This window comes from Ptychodera flava (assembly GCF_041260155.1).
Source record: "Ptychodera flava strain L36383 chromosome 3 unlocalized genomic scaffold, AS_Pfla_20210202 Scaffold_26__1_contigs__length_13983176_pilon, whole genome shotgun sequence".
NCBI classification, from domain to species: Eukaryota; Metazoa; Hemichordata; class Enteropneusta; family Ptychoderidae; genus Ptychodera; species Ptychodera flava.
In genome coordinates this window covers 2,968,893-2,977,945 of record NW_027248280.1, presented here as the reverse complement: position 1 = coordinate 2,977,945, position 9,053 = coordinate 2,968,893, and the positions used below count along the sequence as shown (strand labels likewise).

The following is a 9,053-nucleotide window of genomic DNA, read 5'->3' as shown; positions in this document are numbered from 1 at the left end:
ATTATATCAATACGCCGTGCGCAAGTTGTCAATCATTTCCAGTCGTCTGTTGCGTGACCGAGGAAGACGGCGTTCACGTTCGTTCATGTGTTGGAGCAAATGCCAGACGACCTCTCGGTCTACGCGTACCTTCCGCAAAGTTATTCAAAATTTTCAACGATAGCATAGGCCTGGAATTAACCTCAGACGAAGATACGTTATTTTCGGGAACAAAAATCGATTGAATCTCGACGGCGCGAACATTGTAAACGTTGCGCCTGACCCTGGTTGCAATGACCCTGGGTACATGACTTTTGGAGGCCCGGACAACGCACTTGACACCCCACCCCTTGTTGCATTGGAAATCGTATGTCTGCTGCATGTGAGTACACAGTGCGTCGAAAGTTCAGGCGTCGGCGCGGTCTATACGAATACGAACCCCCATGCATGTTGTCGACAAAACCAAAACACGAAGACTCAAAAATTTGCCTAGTTGAGGTATTTTGTCAGATTCTAATAGTCATGACTGTTACAATATTTTCCCATCACACACATTTTGATCGTGAGAGAAATACCATTGACGAGCACACCGAAGATCGACACAAAAAAGGTCCGATGCACCAAAATTGATGACATAGACGCGGGTTGTCGTGGCGTAGAACGACCAGCGAATAAATCCCGGTTTTTTTTCGTTCGGAGATGACAAACTTGGCTTGTGCATGTGCGAAACTATCATGTCGAAGTGCACAACGGCAGGATAAGAAATGCGAACCTTGCAACCACTGCTTTGCCAAGAATTAGTGTTATCAACAGAATAACTACATCTGTGTAAAGTGGTTGTCACGTGGAATTCGACTCCATGACCTGAAATTCAAACACGAGACAAACTTAGTGGCCATTATAACTCTTTTGACGGGCTATTTACAATATTGACCAAAAACAATAGATATTTGGAGTGTTGACGAGTAATCCAAACTTCAAAGGCATGCTCCTATATTCGAGTAAATGTCAAAGAGTAAAGGAAGATCCATGATTCGATGTTTGCTAAACAACAGGAAAATAGATGTTCGTTTTGGCTTCAGTAAGAACATGGTTGATCAGGTTATATTAAGGATAGGCTGAGCTACATTAAGCACAAGAAAATGAACAGGGGCCAAAAATATTAATTTCGTTTGTCATTCAAGGTCTTATGCTAAAATCATGCGATGGCGTGGTTTTTAATTTGTTGTTGTTTTTCTTTTGGAGCTCATAAGATTCAGCTCCTGATATGAACACAAAATAAAATTTTACATTTTTTCCTCTAAGTAACATATTGCCATTCTTACATATATACAGCACACTCGACCAAGGAAGAGTAACAAACCTTTTTCTTTTTTGGCCAATCAGAAATAATTGCCTTGCAACTTATCATCTATTGTTTTTCAATAGAGTTACTAAGGAATTATTGAATGTGGCGGTGCAATAAAATTCACATTTAGCAAAGCCAAAACACGTTCTTTGGCCTTGGAAACGGCATTGGTTGGTGTATAGAATGAACCCATTCTTTTGCTTCAAAGGGCGATGTACACGACTGAGAACTAAGAAAGCAATGTTTAACATCAAATGTAGGAAAATGCATATGCAAACTAGAGTTTTACAGAGATTTTACAGGAAAAATTAAATATTACTTTAAGTATCGTGGCACCTACTGTGAGTAAGATTAAACGTCACATAATAGCTTCCTGTTCGGGTTATTTTATCTTCCGGTAGGAAGATGTTAGCAATGCTCCCATTAAATATTACTTCTCTTGAAAACTTGACACCTCCTTCTCGGCTGCCATTTCCCAGTAATCCAGTTGACACATGTGCTGTAGTGCTCTCGTAGACATGTTCATAAGTTTCCAACACTATTTGAATGGCATGGTAGGGCTTGGGCACCTGAGTAGTAACAACATAATTCATAAGAACAAACATTTCGGGAACTTAACAAATATGGCACCCATTGTGACACAGCCACCCCGATAACATCGACTTTCTGTTGATTTCTATCACTAATCAATTTAATCCTTAATTCATACCTGCAGATTCGTTTCTTTGTTATCTGAACTTTACGCAATGGTTGCTCTAGGCATATTCAGTGTTTTAGCTTCCGCAGTCACAAAATATAAACTTACAATAACTTACGCTATTCAGCCTTGTTTTTAAATAGAACATACAGTATGTGATAATTATGCTGGTAAAGATATCTGCCATACTTAGTACGTTCCCAGACTAAAAACCCCATTACGGATAACGGCTTTCTCATATACAGGAAAATTTACGTTTATCCTAACTTACGGTTAAATAGCGGGGAAAATGACCAACTTATTACAGACAGTTGTCTTGATATAGATCAAATGCCGGATAGGAAGAGTTTCTCAAACATAGTTACAATGGTCAGAAGAGGAAGTACTTACCATAGTCTCAAACTTGTACTGCGTAGTAGCGTCGGCTTCAACATACTGCCCTTTCACCATCGGTTTACTTAATGATTTGTGACAATAACCGAGCCAAATACCGATTTCTTCCGTGGTATTTTGTACTGAAAGTAATTATTTTGAACAGAGGATTTTTCACAATCTTGCTCATGGCAATACAATATCTATGGGCAAGCTATTACATGGTTTTCACTTTTGGTTGGTGCCTTTTATAATTTGTTACAATCTTAAGGCAGTTAATGCAATTAATCAGGTGGCATCTTCATTCTTAATTACATATCTTAAAAAAATCCTCAAGTCTTCCTAGCAGTCTGTTTCTAACTTTTAGTTCTATTTTCTGCAGCATCGCGACATTTGTGTTATAATGACCAGTATATTAATTATTACTATGCTAATATATTTATGCACGTCCACTTGTTTAAGGAAATACATTTGTGGTAGATTTTTACTGATTAACGTAACAGCTTTTCCCCACACAGATTTAGACATGGTGGGTATAGCCTATTTTGGCCAAATCGGCCATAGCCACCACGTCTATTAAAAGTCATGATTTTGCTTTTCATGTTTACGCACACATTTTATCAATGGAAACCTTGGGAGTGGCTTTACATTATGTAGACAACCCCCACATGTGGGCAGCGAATTCAGGTTACTCTTTGCATAGAGCTAGCTTCATACTCTTTATCAGACAGTTGCGATTCCGAATTTAGCAATGCAATTTTGTTGGCTACAATTACAACACTAACGTTCATCAAACAGGGAAAACTATGCAGACCTAGCAAAGCGTGTGTAATGATATTCGAAACACAGTGAGCATGCAATGACCAAGATATTCCCCAATGCTTGCCGTATAGCATGGAGGTACTAGCTCCGCTCCTGGCTCCATGACTAACCATGGAGGTAGAAGAGAACTTTTTACCTCCTTGGACTGACGTACGCGTGACCTAAAAATAAAGTCACGGAGGTTACTATTAAAGTAATTTTCTGCCACGGTATCAACCGATGCGCGATGGTCAGCTATTAGCCCTACGGCCGATATGAGTCAAGAGTGCTCGGCTATGACTACGCTGTAGCCGTATTATAGCCCTGCCACGCAGAGCGGAGTAGCGCATGTGTAGACGCCAAAGAAGTAGCCGAGGCCCTTCTTTTATTGTACATGTGGTCTTTGGTCCTTGCAAACTTTGCAGCCACCTAAGTCTGTGTATGGTGATTTGTGTTCGTCCACAGTGTTTCCCTCTATTGTGGTGCAGGGTACATAGTGAACGGAACATGTACACAAAGGTCCACACAGCATTGTACCTATGGTGCATCAGAAAAACATGAGAATTTTTCTCTTTAGAGAGGGATTGATGGAATTCAATTATCACCTGGTTAAAGCTTGTGGCAACTTTTTGCACGAAATGACCCGAATTTTTCCTCTAGTATTAACAATTCATGTTGACACAGACCTTGTCCGTGATGTAGGGGTCACCATAGTTTTCTACTGCATGGATCCACTATGCGGATTGGTGGGACACCATGGAATTTAATTTCTTTTTCGGCCCAACCACGTATGTTGCAAATTTGATTGTATTTTTTCTTTAAGTGATATGACCGTCACCAACTTGAACAAAGTGATGTCGATTTTTTGCAGTTCTAGCACCCCCTTCCAACATCCCCGATGGCTTTTCTGTATTCTCTTCTCGAAATATCCGTTTTTTAGCGTGGCGATTAAGTCATTCTTTGCATGGAGCTACCTCAATGTTTGCTGCGTCACGTCATGGTGAAAACATATGACCAAGTTCTGATTTTTCGACTGCTATACTATACATTATATTCAACATTTCAATGTAGATGAATGTTCAGTTCTAAAATATGTCACAACGATTTTTGTATCGTTTGCTATCTTGTAGCGTCTGATCTAAATCTACCCCTATGTGAGAACCCTCTAAAAGGAACTCGGCATGGCGTCTCAAATGGGCATTTTTAGTAGTGTAACAACTTTTTGTAGTTTGGTCACGGTCCTTTGTGGAGGGACCGTGGTTTAGTTAAGAATATAGACAGTAGAGATTGACTTTCCCTCTACTGTCTATGTTTAGAACTACTATTATGTAGGCAACATGATGTCTGACCAGTACATAGGCCTAGGGCTAATTACAAATGTTCTGAACAGCCATTTTATCCAACGACATACGCGCTCCGTGAAAGGTGTCAGAATTTTGGGCTGACCTAACATTTGTAGATAACATCGGAACAATAGAATTATGCATGTGTCATAATCCCATGTTTGCAAGTTTCTGTGTTGGGAAAAGTTGGAATGAATATGAGCATTGATAGTGTAAATATATACGATTTGTCCTGTCCAAGTGTCTTCCTCTCTGCTGCTTGTTGATTATCTAACGACAGAATTACACTTTGATATATAGTATATTTCAGGTACCATATATTCTTTGCAAACTACCTTCTTCACCTTTAGCCGAAACAACAATGTAAAGCCGTTCATCACACTGAAATTATTAATGACACGGTTAGCGCTTAACAGTTAATACTGAAATGCGTTGTAGAATCAATCAATATTTTGATGCTAAATACCTTTGATCTCTTCTCCGCCTTCATCCTTAAAGGTCAAGGTCAATATATCTGTAGTAAATTGTTCCGTCATGTTTGATATTTGATGAATATCAGCCTTTAGAAGAAATATCTAGAGTAGAAGAGAACATGTCCGTTTGAATGAATATGTGATTGGATTATTTATAGCTATAATCGAAGATGAAAACAAAATAATCGCGATACTTTCAAATTGGTAAAAGTCACTTTGATGTACGAAAACGGTCTTGTGTTTTCGAACAATTATTCGCGCTTTGCGTGTATTGAAACCACAGGTTTATGTCAAAACGTTGCTTCTGTTCAGACATACGCTTAATTCTGGATAAAGATGTAGTGATACACAAATAAAAATACCTGACAAACAGTTCTAAAGGACTGTCTCAGATTGTTGACAAGTACTGAACAGAGGACGACTTTGAAGGACTTGCGTATGAAATGAGATGTCCGCCGTTCTGTATTCTGATTATCTCAGCGTTGATGTTTGTAAGCAAATTCTCAGCCTGCTTGTGACTCTAGCACGCATGCGTCTCAGAAGCTACCGTTGCATGAATACAACCAATTGCATTTTGGTGTATCGAAAACTGATGAGAACAACCGTAAAATCGATGTACAATAGGAAAATCGATGTTGCCAACGGTTTTTTAGTTGCATTTTATGGGAAAAGACAGTATCATATTACACTGTCATGTGCAATTATCAGCTAAACGATAAGAAGGGCATCAACTACGTCTGCAAAGGAGGAAACATTGTTTAGCAGGAGGTAAGGCTGTGTCAAAACAACACCAGCCGATCAATAACCCTGGCACCGGCGTCTGACCTCCTGCTAGACAATGTTTCAACCTTTGCAGACAGACTTGATTCATATATTACCGCCTAGCTGATAATAGCAGCTGACAATATAATGTGATACAGTCTTTCTTAATAAAATATTATTAAAAAAATCGTTGACTACATCTATTTTACTGTTGTTTTCATCAGTTTTTCGATTCACTTCAATGCAATTTGTTGTAGCATGTTTTTGTTGGTAAAAAAAGTGTTACCTTCATTATTTATTGCAGCGTTGTATGCCTGGGGAGCCCTGTCGCACAAATTATGTTCGAAAATCACTTCAAGTAAACTATTAAGCTACAACCTCTCCAATGCTTCAATACTTTTGTTCAAAGAATGGGAAATATTATGTCAACAATTTGGCTAATTTTTTCGGTTGCGACGGTGGCAACACTCCTGATCTGAATCCCTCTTTGAAAAGACACATACCATTCTATTAACAGTAACGTTTTCTCTCAAATTTGGGAAAATATACTTCCTCGTGGGGATTTCGATTCCACTGCCAGGGTCAACCATCACAGTACTATCACATAAGCTCTGTATAGAGTTCTTTTCAACATTCAGAACGAGTGAAGAAGTTTGAAGGACAATAGCGCCACTGCCACTGATGCTCCTTTCAAGTATGAACATTCCAAGACTATCAACGATTGTCATAAGTGTTTCGGTCAAGTCTCCCGGTTTTGCCAATTTGGTGTCTTCGCTGATAAATGGCAAAACGTTGTCAATTAAATCTTGTATGTCATTGAATATTCCTGTAAAGAACATGAAAAATGATTTTAAATTCAAAGGATTCTTCTGACGATAATGATACCTTCGTTCACATGTATCTTGCAAGTGTAATTATATATACACAGATAACTTTTGACCTCATTAACGATACGTTTGACAATATCATTGACGCAGAACACTCAAGTACATTAAACAGGTGGACTTTTAGTATGTCGGAAGATATATTTACAGCTTGCAGTTCAAGCAATAAAAATCATTATAACACACAGACACACAAACAACTCAAATGTAAACTAACCTTCAGCAAATGTGATACGCCCGTTCAGTGTTGAGTTGTTCTCCATAACTTGCAGGAATAATCGTACATTCTATCGATGCTCTAAACTCGGTAAGTAATAAAAATGTCCACAAATCGAAAGTTTGTTGTATAAAAATATGGTTTGCTAGAAATACGGTAATTTTGGTAATTGTAATATGTATAACCGTTACAATCGTGTAAAAGTGATGGAAAGGTGGCGGCAAATGTCAAAAATTGAAGTCCTCTTCAATAGGCCACTAGCTTTAGTCCACACAGGTCATGTTAACGTTAGAATAAGACAGAAGCGAAAAGAACCAAAAATACGCTTTTTTTATTGTTTCATATGAAAGTGTCAAATGTTCTACAGCAGGTCATGCCTTCCCTGACACATGTTATTATCAGTTTTTTTTCTAATATACGTACATGCTTATATAGAAAAGTCCTCGTTCATGTAGCGCAAGCTGTCATTGTAATTGCAAATAATTTCGAATGATACAATATAGAAGAAATTGGCTACAATATACAAATAGACGCAAGATAGACATTGTAAAACTTGATTTATCGTATACAAAACAATTACAAAGATGTTTTCACATGAATTACCTGTGATATTGTAAAAGAATCCGATGTACTGCTCGGAGACGGCACATCAATAGTCGGATCAACGTTTTCTACACCTAATAATCAGAAAAAAAATACTGATGTTAACTGAATACCTGGACCCTTGAGAGTAATAGTATATGCATGCTGCATCATGGGCATAGAGACGAGCTCTTTCTTTGCTCTGAGCACTCCCTGCACAGAACCTATCAAAGTTGCATATTGTAAAACAATAAGGCATAGAGCAATATGTGAAAGTATACGAATGTAAAAAAGATTCATAAACGTTTATTCTGAGGCTTCTATTGTGCCTGCTTCCACAGTCATTGATATATATATATATATACATATATATATATATATATATATATATATATATATATATATATATATATAATACACAAACTACTTCAAGTACAATGGCATAACTAATAGAACATATATATATATATATATATATGAACATATATAAGAACATGACTAGTATTGTAGTAATTATGAAACAAAAGATTCAACTGCTCTATATTATCTATTTTTCTGTTGCTACCAATACAGCTCTTAAGCCCTTAGTTCTGCTTCACGTTTTGCGTACTGCTTCACATAGAGCCGTTCTAGATATGATGGCTGACAAGTAGATCAAACCATTTTGCTTCATACAGTTTGAAACGTGTAATGAAGGCAGACCATGAATATTGATCGTTTATATCCTATGTTAAGACTTTAGAATTGGTCCACATTTACTGCCGATGCACAGATGAAAATTTTAGATTTATAGCAGAAAGCGACGACCCATGCATGGCCTTTGCGAGCTCTAGATAAAGAGAATGATGTAAATACATTATCTTTGCAAATAAACCCCGTTTCTAGCCTTGTGGCTTTCAATCAGTGTACTCCATTTCGAGTTATTATGCCGAAAACTTGCTGTGAATATAGACTGTACACAAATTATAATAACATTTACCATTTAATAAACATGGGAAGCAATCTTCAGGGAAAGGAGCTTTGAAAGAACATGGTTGTTAAACAAAGGCATCGTAGTAGTTGTAAGGTTATTATATATATATATATATATATATATATATATATATATATATATATATATATTGTTATGTAGGTCATTTCCCCCACACTCATCATGACCTGAGTTCAATTAGTCTAGAACATTCTCAAGGTCACTGCCCTTAATGACCTCACAACCTTGAATTCAATTAGTCATGTTTGGAATGTTCTGAAAGTTGATTAGTTGTGTAAGAGAGATAATTTTAGAACAGTAATTAGCATGTCAATAAAAGTTCTAGAAGATTGTTCTTATATGCCTTTATAAAAGGGACGTGCACAGCTTCCAGTCAGACTTTTGGGATCGTGTCTCTTGTGTGTTACTAAACTCCAGCAGTAGTCATTCTCAAGACTTTTCAAGACCTTCACTGCCAACACTGGATTTATACTGTGGACTTTGGCAACTTCAAGCCTGCAAGCCTGCAAGCCAAAGGACTGTTCATTCATCCGACTGACTGTTACAACTCTGAGACTGGAGCTTTGCCGTCCCAGCTGAGATAAGTAGTCTGTACACTTTTAAA

At 37.7% G+C, this 9,053-nt stretch overlaps 1 long non-coding RNA gene across 1 annotated transcript; it reads right to left on the bottom strand.

The window, feature by feature from the left end:
- Positions 1 to 1,667: 1,667 nt before the first annotated feature.
- Positions 1,668 to 5,115, bottom strand: LOC139126091 (uncharacterized). The gene is made up of 3 exons (XR_011550463.1): positions 5,007 to 5,115; positions 2,415 to 2,539; positions 1,668 to 1,896 (listed from the first exon to the last, which is right to left on the bottom strand). It is a non-coding gene; the product is annotated as an uncharacterized lncRNA (long non-coding RNA).
- Between the last annotated feature and the right edge of the window lie 3,938 nt (positions 5,116 to 9,053).